This window comes from Rhipicephalus microplus, unplaced genomic scaffold (genome assembly GCF_043290135.1).
Source record: "Rhipicephalus microplus isolate Deutch F79 unplaced genomic scaffold, USDA_Rmic scaffold_24, whole genome shotgun sequence".
Classification (NCBI taxonomy): Eukaryota; Metazoa; Arthropoda; class Arachnida; order Ixodida; family Ixodidae; genus Rhipicephalus; species Rhipicephalus microplus.
Window position 1 is genome coordinate 9,321,549 of NW_027464597.1, and position 12,576 is coordinate 9,334,124.

The window sequence follows — 12,576 nt, forward strand, 5'->3', positions numbered from 1 at the left end:
GACCTCCAGCACCTCGTTTCATTATCGGCAAATCACCTAAGCGAACTTGGACTATGCTTCAATGCCAAGAAATCAGCGGTGCTGGTGTTCGCAGGCACAGATATTACTGCGGCAGTGTTTCTGCCAGAGGGTGGGCACATTCCATGGAAGGAAGAGTACAGACACATCGGTGTCCAACTCAGCACATCAGGGCATGTTCTAGACATTCACGAGGAAAACATCCGCCAAACGTCACTCAAAGCGGCAAACGTGATGCGCAAACGAAGTCTTTGGGCTGTAACCGCTTCATGCTGGTTCGGGAAATGTGGAAGTGTGTGCAGGTCCCACGCTTGTCATTTTCCAATGCTGTACTATCCTTCCAACCAGGAACCAGACAGTGGCTGGAAAGAGGGCAGTGAGAGGTTGGTCGACTGACCTTGGGATGCCATGGACGAGTTGCTATAGAGGCCATTCAAGGAGATGTTGGATGGTCTTCGTATAAGACCCGAGAAGCCAGGAGCAAGATAGAAGCCAGGAGCAAGAGACGAGGGCTGCCTGCGTATCATGGATGACAACATGTGGGCAAGGCGCTTGTTCCGATACACCAGCTTGACTGGAATAACGACACAGTGGACTGCGCGGGTGTACACCCTGCGCCGAAAGTTTGGTTTCTTCGCGAAACCCGTCAAGGCAAGCACAGAGAGCGGATGGGCCCGTGCCGTCCAAGAACAGGTACGGGAGGAAGAGAACGAGCAGTGGCAGAGGGCGATGCGTTCCAAGGAAACCTTGACGGTATACCGAAGTTGCAAAAATGAAATAGAAAAGGAGCACATGTACGACAACAATGGCGCTGGTGGCCTTCTGTTCGCAGCACGGGCTGGGGAACTACGGACCCTTGTGCACCGTCGCCGATTCGACGAGGATACCGATGACACGAGTGCGATGTGCCGGGTGTGCGGGCATGAAGAAGAAACCATCCCCCCATATAGTGCTATGCTCGTGGCCTCCGCGATCGGCTGCCGGCGGCGCCCCGTTGCTCCGGCCGTCCCAATCGCCCGGAGTGAGCGTAGGTTGAAAAGGGGGCGTGTCCGCGTTTATCGCCGCACCGCGGCGCGCGTAGCCTAAGGTCGCTTTCTCTGGCTTTCCCTGGCGCGGGCGGGCGCAGAGGACGAAAACTCAGCCTTCGCAGCCTGTGTGAGACGTTTAATAAAAAAATTACAACCGCTCATCAATGCAGTAAATAGAAGTAGTCAGAATTTTCTGATTGCCGAGTGGACGGTGTTGTTCTCATAACCACTGAGCTTCTTTTTTAGGCGGCGGCTGTTTTCTCGCTGCAGTCTACTTACAGTATCTGCTTTTCTAAACAATTGCACCCTTATTCTGTTGATTGCCCTTGCATCTGACTGCCTGCGTGGAAGGAATTTGTAGGCTTATGCCACAAGAGCGAAAGAAAGACACGCCTGAACGATAACCGATGCCAGCCCGGAACGTGAGCCGTGGCTTCACGTGCGACGGCCTAGCGCCTTCTTTATTTTCCTCTGTCGCCATCGCGTGCTCTCCGGTTTGCGTGCCGCCCGAACGAGGGCGCTACAGGGCCCCCCGTGTAGACAGGAAGTCGGAATGTGACATGCCATTTGTGGTATTCCAACGGAAGATCAGTTGTAGATGAGAGGCTTTCTAGGGCAGTCTCCAGGTACGCCGGCTTGAGTCGGTCCAAGCTGACTGTCTCTTCACGGCCGTTCTGAAGTAGAGTGGCAGTTTTGGGGTTGCGTTGAAGGACGCGGAATGGTCCGTCGTAGGCTGGTGTCAAAGGTGGTCTGACCGCGTCGTGGCGCACGAAAACATGTGTTGCAGTGGCCAGATCAGGGTGGACGAATATGGTCTTGTGTTCGGAAGGTCTGGGTGGAGTGGGCCGGAGGTCTTGAACGCAGTCGAGGAGGCGTTGTAGGAATTGCTGTGGCTGGTCTGGTAGCTTCGTTGACGTGAAGAAGTCTCCCGGAAGCCGTAGAAAAGTGCCATACACCAGCTCTGCTGTTTAGCACTGCAGGTCTGCCCGGATGACAGCTCGTAAGCCTAAGAGCACCAGTGGCAAGGCATCAACCCAGGTGGCTCTATTGAGGCGGGTAGTCAAGGCGGTCTTCAGTTGTCGGTGAAGGCGTTCCACCATGCCGTTGGCGCAGGGATGATAAGCCGTGGTACGGCATTGTCTGGCTCCGAGAATCCGATTAAGGCAAGTAAACAGCGAGGACTCAAACTGACGTCCACGGTCTGTTGTCACGGTGCCAGGACAGCCAAAACGGGATACCCACGTAGAAATGAAAACGCGGGCAACTGTCTCGGCTGTGATATCTTGAATTGGAACAGCCTCTGGCCAGCGTGTGAGGCGATCGACCATGGTCAATATATAACGGTACCCCTGAGACACTGGTAGAGGGCCCACAATGTCTAGATGAACATGGTCGAAACGACGGCCGGGTGGAAGGAAAGGTTGGGGCGGCGTCTTAGTATGACGGGAGACCTTTGTCATCTGGCAGGGCAGGCACATGCGCGTCCAAGCGCGCACATCACCGTTGATTCCGGGCCAGACATAGCGCTGGGTGAGAAGACGCTGAGTAGCCCGAATGCCAGGGTGGCATATGTCGTGTAAGGAGTGGAAAACGGTGCGTCGTAATGAAGCGGGAACGAAAGGGCGGGGAAGGTCGGCTGAGACATCGCACCACAAGCGCTCAGATGATAATGGATGAGGCACCAGGCGTAGTCGGAGAGAACGGGGGTTCTCCCGAAAAGCGGCAAGCTCTCTATCATCCTGCTGTGCCGAGGAGAATGAGGCCCAGTCGATGGTTGGCGGTGGAGAGTCAACCGCGGCTATACGAGAAAGGGCATCTGCGGCGGTGTTGTCAGCTCCTTTCACGTGGCGGATGTCAGTCGTGAACTCCGATATATAAGCCAGATGGCGGAGTTCACGGGGCACGTACTTGGATGAGTTAGTGCGGAAAACGTACGCCAGAGGCTTATGGTCAGTCAGCACGTAAAACGAGCATCATTCCAGGAAATGCCGAAAGTGCTGTATTGCAGCGTAGATGGCTAGTAATTCCCGGCCAAAGACGCTGTAGCGGGTCTCAGCAGGAAGTAGCTTCCGAGAGTAAAACGACAAGGGTCTCCACTCGGAGTTATTGCACTGCTGTAAGACGGCTCCGACGGCCACGCTGGATGCGTCCACCATCAACCGAGTAGGGGTGTTGCTGCGTGAATGAATGAGAAGCACGGCGTTGGCGACCGCTTGCTTAGCAGCAGCAAAGGCGGCCTGGGCCTCTGACGACCAAGGAATGGCGGAGGACGGGCCGGCGGTCGACCGAATGAGGTCGGTGAGCGGTCGTAGCAGTTCAGCACAGTGTGGTATGAAGTGCCTGGAAAAATTCACAAGCCCCAGAAATTGGCGTAATTGGCGCAGTGTTGTAGGCTGAGGATAATCCTGAATTGCTTTAACGTGGGACCGGAGAGGGCGTATTCCTTCGGATGATATGTGATGGCCCAAGAACTCGATCTCAGATGCGCCGAAAGTACACTTAGAGGCGTTCAAAACGAGGCCATACTGCTGAAGACGTTGGAACAGAGCGCGTAGATGGTGCTCATGATCTTCAGGTGTGCGGCTGGAGATGAGGACATCGTCTAGGTACGCAAACACAGTAGGAAGACCCCGTGTGACCTCAGAAACGAACCGCTGGAAAGTTTGAGCCGAATTGGGGAGTCCAAAAAGGCATCCGCACGTATTCAAACAACCCAAAGGGCGTCGTTATGGCGGTCTTAGGTATGTCGGCGGGCTTGACAGGAATCTGGTGGTACGCCTTAACAAGGTCCACTTTGCTGAAAATTGTGCAGCCGTCGAGGCGCGATGTAAAATCCTGGATGTGAGGTAGAGGGTAGCTGTCGTGGACAGTCTTGGCGTTCAACGCTCGATAGTCCCCACAAGGACGCCAGTCACCAGGATCACGCTTTGGCGCCAAATGCAGCGGGGAAGCCCAAGCGCTTGACAACGGGCGGATAATGCCGAGCTGCAGCATGTGGTCAAACTCCCGTTTAGCAATAGCTAGGCGGTCTCCGAACAGGCGGCGTGGTCGAGCGGCTGCCGGTGGACCCCGGGTGACGATGTGGTGTGTCACCGTATGTTTAGGCGGCTGAGTGAGGTTGCACGGTTTAGTTAACTCCGGGAAACTCGCCAAGATTTTTTCGAACGGTGAGGAAGGTATCAGCATGCGGATGGCCATTGGAGCGATGTCGGACAAGACTCCCGAGATGGAGAGACGAGTCTTACCATCTATGAGGCGGCGCCGCCGCACGCTGACGTCCAAATCGAAGTATGAGAGGAAGTCCGAGCCGATGATCGGTTGAACCACGTCTGCGATGACGAAAACCCACCGGAAAATGCAGCGAAGGCCGAAGTCGAGGGTGAGAGATCGGAGCCCATACGTTGCTATAGACGAGGCGTTGGCAGCACGAAGCACTTGCCCCTGTGACTTTGAACGATCAGCCTTAGTCGGGGGCACAACGCTAATTTCCGCGCCCGTATCTATAAGAAACCTGGCGCCCGATAGCTGGTCCGTGACCATGAAAAAGCGGCTGGGACGAGAAGGGAGATCACACGCCGCCGTCAGTGATCCCGGCACGCGTTTCCCTGCCACGAACATGGGGGTGTACACTTCGTGGCTCGGTGTCAGAAACGCCGGTGGTACCAGCAGAGGGGTGGAGGGCTGGGACTCCGAGCATCTCGTGTGCATGGAAGAGCTCGACGACCGGAACGCGGCGAACTAGTCTCCTGCAGGGGGCTCCGGAGTGCGGCAATGGAGGCGGCGAGTTCGTCGATGCGGGCCTCAAGGCGCGAAATCGCTGTGTCTGCTGGTGGTAAGACAGCGTTGACAGATGGGGAGGTCGCTTCATGAACCTGATCGGCGAGCTCCGCCAGGCGGTCGAGATTGACGTCGCCGGCCGCCGCGAGGACGAGGCGGATTCGCTGAGAAAGGCGTTGGAGGAAGAGCTCGCGAAGCAACGCTGAGTGGGCAGAGACGTCGTGTTTCCCAAGAAGCTGTCGCATTCGGCGCAGTAGTTTGGAGGGGCGCCTGTCGCCAAGGTACCCCTCTGCAAGGAGCTGCTGTAGGCGGACGCGTTCCGAAGGCATGAATCGTTCCAGCACCTTGGTTTTAAGGTGCTGATATGGCGTAGTGTCCGAGGGGTTGGAGAGGACGTCGGAGAGCTCGCTGGCAACGTCAGGAGGAAGGACGGAGGCTACGTGGTAGTAGCGTGTCGTTTCCGAGGCGATGCGGTACAGGGAGAATTGCGCCTCGACCTGATGAAACCAAACTTGCGGGTCCTGTGGCCAGAAAGATGGGAGACGCAGTTACACGGCCGAGACGTCCTGCGGACGTGAGGCTTGTTTGGTTGAGGGTGCATTCGAGTCAGTCATTGTCTTCGTCCGAGGTCACCACTTGTAGGCTTATGCCACAGGAGCGAAAGAAAGACACGCCTGAACGATAACCGATGCCAGCCCGGAACGTGAGCCGTGGCTTCACGTGCCACGGCCTAGCGCCTTCTTTATTTTCCTCTGTCGCCATCGCGCGCTCTCTGGTTTGCGCGCCGCCCGAACGAGGGCGCTACAAATTCATCACAAGTTTGCGCTGAACATTCAACTGAGTTAGTAGTAGGCCGCTGCAGTTCACCAGCTGCATCTTGTGCATATGTTTTCGCCCCTATAGCGACCTGATCCTCCTTGGGGCTAAATATTGACACATGGCTTACAGAAGTCTGCGGCAGATGGCCTCCGTCATGGCCCGCACCTTGAAAACTCGCCTCTGTATTTCCTTCAGGGACTGATGGCAACGAGCCATCAGAATTTGACGAATGGCCTGAGTGGTTGCACTGTCACAGGCTGAACCACTCATTTTGGCATGGCAACTTGATAAACTTGATGCCTTTTTTTTGTCTGAACGGAAGTCCTGTACCTTTCACTCCAATTTACGCCGTTTTGGTGGTTTTTGCGGGTGCATGTAGGTTGGGTATCCCGAAAATACAGTCGGAACAGCATCCCGCTTAAGGCGGCGAAGCTTTGTGGACCGCAAAGTGTAGTCTGAATCCGCAAAATGAAGGCTGCAGACGACACTGCTCGATGATTTGTCATTTGGGACAAAATCTTTTTTTGATATCGCCTTCAGCCACGCTTGGCGAAGGTCATTGTTCGCAGGAAATTCATGAAAACTTATTCCGAGCTTTCTTTTCCTGTCTGACTTGCAGAAAGGCACGCTGCAATACATTCTTCTGAAAAAATACAGAACCAGAGCGGACAGCAGTGTGTAATGCACGCCAGAAAACCGTGTAATTTTCACTCACAGCAAATAATGAGGCAGCGAAATTGCGATAGCTACGTAAGACCGCTAAGCACACCTGCAACATATACGTGATAGTAAACCAAGAGTCAAGAAAAAACTGTCGCTTCGTACGCGTGGTCGCTTCGTTCACGCGGAAGACTAGCTTAGAGCTTTCGACAATTGCAATCACCTGCCTAAAACAAAACTCAGCGCTTATCGATATTACGCTGCTCTCTCTCACTCTGTCTCGCACACACGCGCACGCAACACACATTCAACGCGCACGCGTGTGAACCTACACACACACACACACACACACACACACACACACATCAACACGCGCCGCGGACCCACCCACATGCGCACGCACACACGCGCGCGCGCGCGCACGTGTGAACCTACACACACTCACATAAACACGCGCCGCGAACCCATTCACATACGCATGCACACACCCGCACACACACACGCGCGAACCCCCACGCACACCACGTAACATGCACACGTGCGCAGCGAACGCCCACGCAAGCACATGCGCCGTGAAACAACACGCGCACACACACTCACACAATATATAGCCCAGCTCACTGTGGCCAAGTACTTTCGAAACAGCCGGCGAGGCATAACGAGGTGAAGCGCCGTGATAGCTCGCGAAAAGGCCGTAAAAGTGACAAAAGAATTCAGCACACTGGCATTCAATCTGCAGGAAATGCGAAAGGAGTTTGGGCTGCCTCATTCGATTAACGATCTTTGTCCACATTGTGGGGAAATAGCTTCATTAGAACACATGCTCTGGCAGTGCACCAAATTCGCTCATTTATCGCACATCACCTCTGCCAGATGGGAGGCGGCAATCCGCAGCTCGTCCTTGGCAGATCAGCTCTGGGCTGTCCACCAAGCCCGCGAGGCGGCTGAGGAGCTTGGCATCTCAGTCCCCACGTGGGAGCTGCCCGCAACACAGTGATCTGTGTTTTGGAGGACCAAATAAAGTTTATCCAATCCAATCCAATTCGATTCACGTAACCACACCGGCTGCAGCAAAACAAACATTTTAACGAAGTCTTTTAAAAAACGTACGTACCTTAACTTTGTACTGCTTGCAGGAACGAGTACAAACACATCGAGCACATACTCAAGGTTTGTCTGCAGTGAAAACTCGACAACGAAGACTGGCGAACACCTGAAATCGCAGGCACTGTCGGTCAAATGAGCTTCGTTCATGGATAGACGGATGGATGTGGTTGTACCCACGGAGGAAGGTTTCCTTCCTCCGTGGGTTGTACCCTTTAGATCGGGCGGTGGCTAGCGCCACCAAGCCGTAATACCTAATGAACCAAAAACTATATTTATTTTTTTTCCTTAAAAAGTGAGTTTGAGGATTCGTACTTTGCAGTGAAGAGTTTAATTTTTACTCGTGCCTTGACTTTAGCCACAAATCAGATAACCTCCTTCTAGTTAAGTCTACCCGCTTAAAGTTCATTTTGCCCTCCCGGTCCCTAAACCCCAGTTCTTTGAAAAACTCTGCGCCATCATCCTGAACTATAGGATGAAGCCCTTTACACAACATTATCAAGTGTTCAGCAGTTTCTTCTTTCTCTCCACACGCACTGCATACTGTGTCTACCCCTCCGTATTTGGCCCGATATGTCTTGGTTCGCAGTACTCCCGTCCTGGCCTCAAACAGTAGAGAACTACCCCGAGTATTATCATAGATCCTTTCCTTGGCAATTTCCTGCTTAAAAGTTCGATAGATCTCTAGTGCACACTTCTTAATCATGCCCATTCTCCACATGTCAGTCTCCGTTTCCTTCAGTTTCTTCTTAACCGATAGTTCTTTATGGTTTGGCCACCTGCTGTTGTCTAAGTATTTACCAGTCAACTTCCTGGTTTGCTTCCTCCTATTTGTATCGACATTCTTCATGTAAAATAGCTCAAAACCTTCCTAGCTCAACGCTCTTCCCCAATTTCTCTCAATCGCTTCTCGAATTTTATCTTGCTACTAGCTTCCCTGCCCTCAAGTGATGTCCATCCCGTATCACCTTGTACTCCCTGATTTGGTGTATTCCCGTGAGCTCCTAAAGCAAGCCTACCTATTCCACGTTGCTTAATTTCTAATCTTGCTTGAACTTCTGATCTCAAGCACAAGACCGCATTGCCGAACGTCAGCCCAGGAACCATGACCCCTTTCCATATTCCTCTCACAACATCATACCTATTGTAATTCCACAGTGCCCTATTTTTCATGACTGCTGCATTCCTGTTACCTTTAGTCGTCACGTATATTTCGTGTTCCCTCAGATACTTGGTCCCATTGCTTATCCATACGCCCAGATATTTGTATTTATCTCTTATCTCTAGCGTGACCTCATGTATTCTAAGCTCACTACCTTCGTTGTCATTGAAAATCATGACTGCTGATTTTTCCTTACTGAATCTAAAATCTAACCTATCTCCCTCATTACCGCAGATGTCCATCAATCTCTGCAAATCTTCCTTTTTGTTGGCCATTAGCACTATATCATCTGCGTACATTAATGCTGGTAGTGCCTGATCAGTAAGTTTTCCTTGTTTGAATAAAGAGAGGTTGAAGCCATGTTCACTTCCCTCTAATTTGGCCTCTAATCCTTTCAGGTACGTCATGAATAACGAGGGTGACAGGGGACACCCCTGACTAAGCCCCCATTTCACCTATGTGGACTTGGATACCTGTTTTTCCCACTTTATAGCTACCTTGTTACTTTTATAGATTTCCTTTAAAAGATTAGTGACTCCATCTTCCACACCTAGTGTGTCCAGTATTCCCCATAAGTCCTCTTGAACAACGCTATCGTACGCTCCCTTGATATCCAAAAATGCTAGTCACAGAGGCCTGAGTTCCTTTTCTGCTATTTCGATGCACTGCGTCAGTGCGAACAGATTGTCTTCAAACCTCCTGTGTTTCCGAAACCCATTCTGCAGTTCCCCCAGCACCCCCTCATCCTCAATCCACGCCTGCAGTCTTGCCTTTATAATCTGCATCGCCAGCCTGTAGACCACTGATGTCACTGTTATAGGACGGTAGTTGTGTATGTCAGCTTTGTCCCCCTTTCCTTTATAGATCATGCTCATCCTGCTAAGTTTCCATCCATCGGGAACTTCACCATCGATTATTATTGTGCTCACTGCCTCTCTCAAAGCCTGCTTAGACTTCGGACCTAATGTCTTTATCAGCCTAATTGGAATGCCATCAGGGCCTGTTGATGTACTACTAAGAACCCTTTTCTCAGCCCTTTCCCACTCTTGTTGTGATAATGGAGCCATTGCACCACTTGATTCGTCCTTGTCTATTGTGGTGCATAAAGTACTTCTTTGTTGAAATTTTTCTGTCACCTTTGTTCTTATATATTCAATCGCTGTGTCCCCTTCTAGCCTAACACCTTGGGCTGTAGTTTTAAAGCTCTGCTCTAGGCTCGTCTCATTTCTTAGGGAGTTTAGATGGTTCCAAATTTTCGCAGCTGCCTTTCTATCTTTTTTATGTACTTCTGCCAGCCACTGAGCTCCCTTACTTCTAATCTTTTCATTGATCAGAAGGGATGCATCCCTTCTACAGCTTAGAAAGGTTGCCCATTTTCTTTCAACATCATCTGTCGCTTCACCCCGCTGCTTAGCATGCCCGTGTTCCCTAGAGGCTTCCTGACGTTTTGCTGTGGCTCTCTTAACTTCCTCATCCCACCAACTTTTGGGTTTGTGTCTTCTTTTCCGGGGTGACTTGTCACGCGTCTTAGCAAGCTCTAGCTCAAAGAGTCTAATTAGATTCGTGTATGTCAACACTGTCTTCTTATACTCCGTGATTACTTTCTCAGTTTGTTTAGAGGCTATTTCAATTTGCCTTTCTGGATAAAAATTTTTCTGTTGTTGCTCATTTTGTCTCCTTCCCACTTTCACTGCTCTTCCAAAACGTAGCTTGATACGTTTGTGATCGCTACCCAGACTTCTGGAGCCACCTTCATCTATGTGCATTCCCCTGAGCTTATCATACATCCTATGTGACATAAGTGCATAATCTATCGTCGACTGAAGCCTTCCTACCTCCCATGTTATTTGCCCTTCACACTTCTCGGTACTGTTGCAAATGATCAAATCAAGCCTTTCACACATATCCATGATCATTTTGCCTGTCGCGTCGGTATACCCATCTATATCTTCTATGTGCGCATTCATGTCTCCTAGTATAATTATCTCGCACTCTCTTCCTAACTCCTGAATGTCCTTTGATATACATTCTACCATTGCCTGGTTTTCCTCTCTGGCCTTTGCTCCCGTCCACAAGTACACGAAACCAAGGAGTGTCATTTGACCTGCCACTTTCCCTTTTAGCCATAAATGTTCCTTGCACTCCTGCCTGACCCTTTGCCAGTCTGTACTTTTATGAATGAATGCCCCAATACCACCCCGCTTTCTGCTGCCTTCTGTTCTATTACAATATTCCCACGCGTAGTCCGGATTGTTCGGAGGTTGTTCCATGTCCCTGAGATGCGTTTCTACAATAGATGGATGGATGGATATGGCTGTACCCTTTAGATCGGGCGGTGGCTAGCGCCACCAAGCCGTAATACCTAATGAACCAAAAACTATATTTATTTTTTTTCCTTAAAAAGTGAGTTTGAGGATTCGTACTTTGCAGTGAAGAGTTTAATTTTTACTCGTGCCTTGACTTTAACCACCAATCAGATAACCTCCTTCTAGTTAAGTCTACCCGCTTAAAGTTCATTTTGCCCTCCCGGTCCCTAAACCCCAGTTCTTTGAAAAACTCTGCGCCATCATCCTGAACTATAGGGTGAAGCTCTTTACAGAAGATTATCAAGTGTTCGGCAGTTTCTTCTTCCTCTCCACACGCACTGCATACTGTGTCTACCCCTTCGTATTTGGCCCGATATGTCTTGGTTTGCAGTACTTCCGTCCTGGCCTCAAACAGTAGAGAACTACCCCGAGTATTATCATAGATCCTTTCCTTGGTAATTTCCTTCTTAAAAGTTCGATAGATCTCTATTGCGCAATTCTTAATCATGCCCATTCTCCACACGTCAGTCTCCGTTTCTTTCACTTTCTTCTTAACCGATAGTTCTTTATGGTTTGGCCACCTGCTGTTGTCTAAGTATTTACCAGTCAACTTCCTGGTTTGCTTCCTCCTATTTGTATCGACATTCTTCATGTACAAGTAGCTGAAAACCTTCCTAGCCCAACGCTCTTCCCCAATTTCTCTCAATCGCTTCTCAAATTTTATCTTGCTGCTAGCTTCCCTGCCCTCAAATGATGTCCATCCCATATCACCTTGTACTCCCTGATTTGGTGTGTTCCCGTGAGCTCCTAAAGCAAGCCTACCTATTCCACGTTGCTTAATTTCTAATCTTGCTTGAACTTCTGATCTCATGCACAAGACCGCATTGCCGAACGTCAGCCCAGGAACCATGACCCTTTTCCATATTCCTCTCACAACATCATACCTATTGTAATTTCACAGTGCCCTATTTTTTATGACTGCTGCATTCCTGTTACCTTTAGTCGCCACGTATATTTCGTGTTCCCTCAGATACTCGGTCCCATTGCTTATCCATAAGCCCAAATATTTGTATTTATCTGTTATCTCTAGCGTGACCTCCTGTATTCTAAGCTCACTACCTTCGTTGTCATTGAAAATCATGACTGCTGAATTTTCCTTACTGAATCTAAAATGTAACCTATCTCCCTCATTACCACAGATGTCCATCAATCTCTGCAAATCTTCCTTGTTATTGGCCATTAGCACTATATCATCTGCGCACATTAATGCTGGTAGTGCCTGATCAACAAGTTTTTCTTGTTTGACTAAAGAGAGGTTGAAGCCCAGTCCACTTCCCTCTAATTTTGCCTCTAATCCTTCTATGTACATCATGAATAATAATGTTGCCAGGGGGCACCCCTGCCTAAGCCACCGTTTTACCTCTGCAGGCTTGGATACCTGTTTTTCCCACCTTATAACTACCTAGTTACCTTTATAGATACCCTTTAAAAGATTAGTGACTACATGTTCCACGCCTAGTGTGTCCAGTATTCCCCACAATTCCTCTTGAACCACGCTATCGTCCACTCCCTTGATATCCAAAAATGCTAGTCACAGGGGCCCGTGTTTCTTTTCTGCTATTTCGATGCACTGCGTCAGTGAGAACAGATTGTCTTACAACCTCCTGTGTTTCCGAAACCCATTCTGCAGTTCCCCCAGCAC